Source organism: Artibeus jamaicensis, unplaced genomic scaffold (assembly GCF_021234435.1).
Source record: "Artibeus jamaicensis isolate MK-2021 breed Jamaican fruit bat unplaced genomic scaffold, CSHL_Jam_final contig_685, whole genome shotgun sequence".
In the NCBI taxonomy this organism is placed as follows: Eukaryota; Metazoa; Chordata; class Mammalia; order Chiroptera; family Phyllostomidae; genus Artibeus; species Artibeus jamaicensis.
The window spans coordinates 19,600,737-19,606,736 of NW_026521924.1; positions in this window are offsets into that span (position 1 = coordinate 19,600,737).

Genomic DNA, 6,000 nt, shown 5'->3' on the forward strand with positions numbered 1-6,000 from the left:
CTGCATCCTCACTGGCCACCATCCTTCTCGCACATGCCAGGCACCTGCTGCCCAGGGCCTTTGAACTTGCTTTTCCCCCTTTCTCTAGATACTATGGGACCAGTGGTAGAGCAATGGCCCCCAAAGATGTCCACATCCTAATCTTCAGGACTGGTGACTGTCACCTTACATGGCAAAAAGGACTTTGCTGGCATGAGTAAAGGATCTCGAGCCGCAGCTGGTGTGGATCAGTGGATTGAGTGTCAGCCTGCAAACCAAAAGCTTGCCAGTTCGATTCCCAGTGAGGGCACGTGCCTGGGTTGTGGGCCAGGTCCCTGGTTGGGGGCTTGTGAGAGGCAACCGGCTGATGTATCTCTCATGCATTGATGTTTCTCTCCCTCTCTTTTAAGAGAAAAAAAAAAAAGAGTATCTCAAGATGAGGAGATTATTCTGGATTATTCAGATAAAATTGCAAGGCTCCTTATGAGGAAAAGAGGGAGGCAGGAAAGTTGGAGAGAAGGGGATGGGATGATGGGCGCATGAGTTGGAGTAGGCGGGGCCATGAGCCAAGGAATGTGGGCAGCTTCCAGAAGCTGGAAAAGAGAAGGGAGGGGTCTTCCCTAGAGCCCCCTGAAGGAACACAGCCCGGCCAACGCCTTGGTTTTAGCCCAGGGAGACCCGTTTTGGACTCCTGACCTCAAGAACTGTAAAACGTAACCTTTGTGTTGTCTTTCATTACAGTAGCAATAGCTAAAGTAAGACACGTCGTACCTTACCTCCTCCGGATCATTATTCAGGGAAGCCTTCTCAAACCCAACTTAAAACTGTAACTTTGCCCCCAACCCTCCTACCTCCATCCCTTACTTATTTTTTCTTCTGACCCTATACCATCATCTGATATACTATGCATTTTATTTACTTTGTTTGTTGTCTTAATGCCTCAGTTGGAATGTGAGCTCTAAGAAGAAAGGAATTTTATAGTTCCTGCTTATGGGCGATTCCCCAAAGCCTAGAAGAGTGTCTGACGTATAGTAGGTGCTCAATAAATATTTGTAGCATGGATGTTACTAGAGGAAGGTGGGCTGCCCTGCCCTGACAAGGCAGCTTAGGGCATAAGCATTGCATGTGCCCAGGCACTTGACACGTGTGATTCTCCCCTCACAGCACCCCACGAGGTTGGTAACATTATCATTCCCATTCTGCAATGAGGACACGAAGGTACTTGGAATTGAACTCAGGCAGCCTGACGCCGGGGCCCACTCCCTGAGTCATCCTGCTGTTTCCTCCCTCTCTGCCCCGGGATTCCCCGGGAGGGCCCTCTGCCAGGGAGAAGATTGGGGCTTGGCTTCTGGAGGAATCACTACCCGAAGGACTCAATCACTAATGGTAAAATTATGCTCTTTAATGAGGGAGAGACTCTAGGGTGGAGGTTTAAAAAATCTTATTGCGGTAAATAACATAAAATGAACTCTTTTCAAGTATACAGTTTAGTGGCATTTAGCACATTCACAATGTTATATAACCGCCACCCCATCTCGTTCCAGGTTAATTTTGTCATCCCCCTCAAAACCCCACCAAGCAGTTTCTTTCCCATTCACCCCTCCCCCGAGCCCCTGGCAATCACCAGTCTGCTATCTGTAAGTGTCAATTTACCCATTCCAAATATTTTGAATAGATGGAACTACAACATGTGACATTTTATGTCTGGCTTCTTTTACTTAGCGTGATGTTTCTGAGGTTCATCCATGTTGTAGGCTGGACCATATCAGCACTTTGTTCCTTTTTACGGCTGAATAATATTCCAGTGCATGTGTTTGGAAGGCAGCTTGGCGAATGAGATTTTGGAGCCAGCCAGTCACATGTTGAATCTGGATTCCACGGAAGTGAGGCTGTGGGGTGTTAGGCAAAGGAATTCACATCTGTGATGTTCAAAGCCTACCAGATGGAGATCATACATCAACCTCGCTGTTCTATTGTAAAAATTAGATATACTCTGCGTCTGTACGGTGGCTAGAGCATAGTAGGTAGTTTATAAATGGGAATAATGAAAGCAAGTACTCAGTCTGGGACAAAGTTATTGTCATTAAAACCTTCTGAGCAAGTCAGCCATGACCCTGGCTGCCTCGGAAGAGGAGCACATCCTTCGCCCCCCAGTCCTGGGAAAGCAAAGGTAAGGGGAGGGCTCCAAGGCTGAGCTCAGGCTTGCTTCTGTGGTTCGAGAGCTCTTTAGATTTCTAGCAGATTTTGCGTTTGGTTTCCCCTTCCTCGTTTATTCAGCAGTCCTTGGAATCACGGAGGCTGAAAGGTACATGGCAGTGAAGGGGAGAGGAACTAACTTTTAAAAAATTCCAAATAAACTCATGAAAGGAGTTTGTTCATTAGTCATCAGGGAAATGTGAGTGAAAACCACAATGTGATACCAGAATGACAGAAATTGAAAAGACTGCCCACAGCAAACGTTGAGGGGGTGTTCGGGGGACTCAAAGTCCTGAAGATCACTGGTGGAGGCGTAAAATGCTACAACCACGTTAGAAGACATTTGGGAGTTTCTTTACAAAGTTCAGTGTGCATCTGCCCTACGGTCCAGCAGTCATTCTGCTCCGAGGTGTTTATCCAAGCAAAGTGAAAATATTATCCATGGAAGCCTTGTACCAAATTCTAGCAAGAACATTCATCACAGCTCTGATCCTAGTAGGCGAGAACTGGAAATAGTTCAGATGCGGCGGATGGATGGACGTGCTGTGTGTTCACACAGTGAAATGCTACACACCATGAAGCAATGATCCACCTATACACCCGATAACATGGAATCAACCTCAAAAGTATCATTGTGAGAGAAAGAAGCCAAACGTACCCACAAACACAAATACAGGGCACACTGTCTGGTTATATTCACAGGGATTCTAAAACAGACAAAACTAATCTGGGGTGATAGACATCAGATCAGGGGTAGCTCCTGGGAGGATGGACTGGGAAGGGGACAAGGAGACTTTCCAGGGCAACTGGGACATTCTGCATCTTGATAGGCAGCCATCAAAGTTGAATGTTTAAGATCTGAGCATTTCATTGTATGCAAATTACACCTTAACAAAGGGCATTTCTGTGAGTCAGGTACTAAGCTATGTGCTTCGTACACATTATGTCATTTAATTCGTCAGCAAATCTATCACGAAATAGCTATTATGGCCACTGCTTTAGAAATAAGAAACCCAGAAAAGTTAATCAACTTGCCTCAGGACACACAGCTGGAAGAATGAGATTAGAACCCAGACAGGCATGACCCCAAAGCCCATGTCTTCAGCGCCCCTTCTTATTCCTCAACAGTCTCTTCCCTACGATTTCACAGGTGGGGAAACTGAGTCCCAGAGAGAGCTGGAGACGTGCTTGGTGCCACTCAGCTTTTTGGAATCAGCATCAAACTAGAACCCAGATCTCTTGAGCTTTCTTATTATATCACACACTCTCGCTTGGGAAAAGAGGTCAGGCTCACTCCCGCTTCTGCCCAGTGGGGGACTGGGAGCTGAAAGTACAATTTTTAAAGAGGTGAGTACGGCATTTGAGTTACAGGAGGCCAGACTCGGGGCATAGATACCCTGGGACTTCAAAATGAGAGACCAGGCTCTCCAGGTGTCTTCGTGCTGCTCGGGCCGTTCAACCTGGTTTCCCGTGAACCATGAAAGCTCACCATTCACCCTGCCTGCGGTGAAACCACGCCGCTACCGCGAGACCCCACCAGACTCACCTGCTAACCTCTCTCCATGCCTTCTCGGGTTGCAAGATGTCCAAACCCTCCAACGTTCGGCAAGCTTCCCTCTGCTTAATCGAAGAGGAGCGAGCATGAGGTTCTCGTCCTTCCATTGACGATTGGAGTCCTGACAAGAATGAGCACAAAAAAAAAAAAATCAGCCAATTGCATTTGGTTCTAGCCCACATCCAGTCCCTCGGCGACAGTAACAGTGGCTGGCAGGTTCAGCCTATCGCGTTGTTTAAAAAGCAGTGCTGTCTTTGGGGTTCTTAGGGGGTATCACCTTGGGTTTGGGGCAGATTTGGCTCAAACCTTGATCTTTTTCTCCCTCTAAAGCTTGGCTCTCTGGAAAAAAAATATGAATGTCCCAGCTCCCTGAGCCTCGGTCCACTGAAGGGAAACTTGGTCTTGAAATTTCTTTGTCTTCTCTTTTAAAAGTTGCAGAATGTATTCCATGGTCTGCCTTTTCTCTGGAACTGGCAAATGGTGCTGTGAATGAATCACCCTGCTTCTGGGAATATTTTGTCCAAGAGCTCACAGAGGGGTGGGGGTGGGGTTCAAGTTGATAAACAGCCTCTTGAGGGACCTCTCCTCCCCCCACTGGGTGGCCTGGGGCCTTCAAGTTCATGGAAAGGGACCCTGGCTGACGTTTCTGAGACTGCTGGGTCCAACCTGGTTTTGCAGATGAGGAAACCTAGGCTTTAGCATTTATGGAAGGGGATTCGTGGGCAGGGTCAAGGTCATGTGAGTTCAGTTCATCCCCACCGGCTGTGGGCCGTGGATTGTACCTTCATTGCTCTGGACCTCGGCTTCCTCCTCCGGAAAATGAGGGCCAGAAAAACGATGTCCCTGCTGGTTCTCAATCATAGAGCGGCCCTGTGCCTCTGTACGGCCGGCTGGCTGGTAGAAACGCCGGGTCTGAAACGTGCTGCTTTGCTTCCCAAGCCAGAGAGGCATCAAGTCTGTGGCCCTTCTCAAGGCACCTGCGGTTCAGTTCAGTTTGAGGTTGGTTCAGCGAACACACTGAAGTCCTCACTCTGTCCAGACCCTGAGCTGGGCGCTGGGGACACCAAGGTGGATGAGATCTGCCCTGCCCTTTCTTCAATCTGTGGGGCCAAGTAGATGCACAGACAATAAGAGACTGGCAAGTCTGGTGATATGATTCCTGAGGGGCTTTGGGACTGCGGGGAGGGCCCTTACCCAGCCTGGAGAAGAGTCAGGGAAGGCTTCCTGGAGGCAGTGACACTGCCAGAGGCTTAGCAACCCATGGCACTGATTAAAGGAGGAGATGAGCAAATGGAATTAGACCTTGGGCAACTCCTTTCTCCACTCTGGGCCCAGCATACACCTGTGGGGGATGGCTGACTCATGATGGCCATGGTCTCCCCACCCTGGACTTCTGAGGTCGGAAAGGGGTTGATGTTATTTTTTGAGCTCAGAGGGTGTCTGGTCCAGGGGCCAGGAGAGACTCCCTTTATTCTGACATTTGTGGCTTGGCCCTCCTCATTCCCAATAGGCCCATGGTCCTCAGGGAGCATCAGGGTGCCCCACACCCTCTCAGCTCTGGGCAAGTCTCAGCTGGAGCTGAGAGAGGTGATGGTGAATCACGCTCCCCTCCCCTGACCCTGAGCCCTGTCCTCGGTCCACTGGAGAACTGCAGGCGTTGGGGAGTTCTCGATGCTAACAAAGGGTTTAGGTACCTGCTGGCTGGACAATATAAAAAAGAAAGTCATTGTTCTGAAGTGTCCATCTCTCTGGCAAACCGCCGGAGTCCCTGACCCTGGGTGGGCAGGGCAGCGTCCCAGGATCCTCTGCTCCTGTAGCTGCCTCTGCCTCTCTCGCCCCTTAGCGGCCAGGTTTAGCTCCTGGAAAATGCGAGCCCGTCTTGTTCTCTCCACCTCATTCCCTCTGGGACTTCCTGTGATCCAGCTCCCACCCCTCACCCCCTGCGGCCACCCTGCCTGGGGTCAGCTATAGCTGTTGCTCTGTAGCTCAATCGCCTGGACACTTTGTCATCCCCGTCTTCTCTCCCTCGGCCTCCTGGCAACATCAGGCTGAGCGAGGAGAACCCCTCCTGGGAAGCTCGGAACCCCTTTAGAGGCCTCTTCCTGTAGCCTTTCGATGTGAAGTCTCCTTAGGGCGCTATGTGGCTTTCTTCTCATCCTATACACAATATCCTACTCTGAGCCTCAGTTTCCTCATCATTGAAATGGGCACAGTAGTTCCTTTTCCAAGGGATTGATGAAGGCATTACACGAGTTAATATATATCAGGGA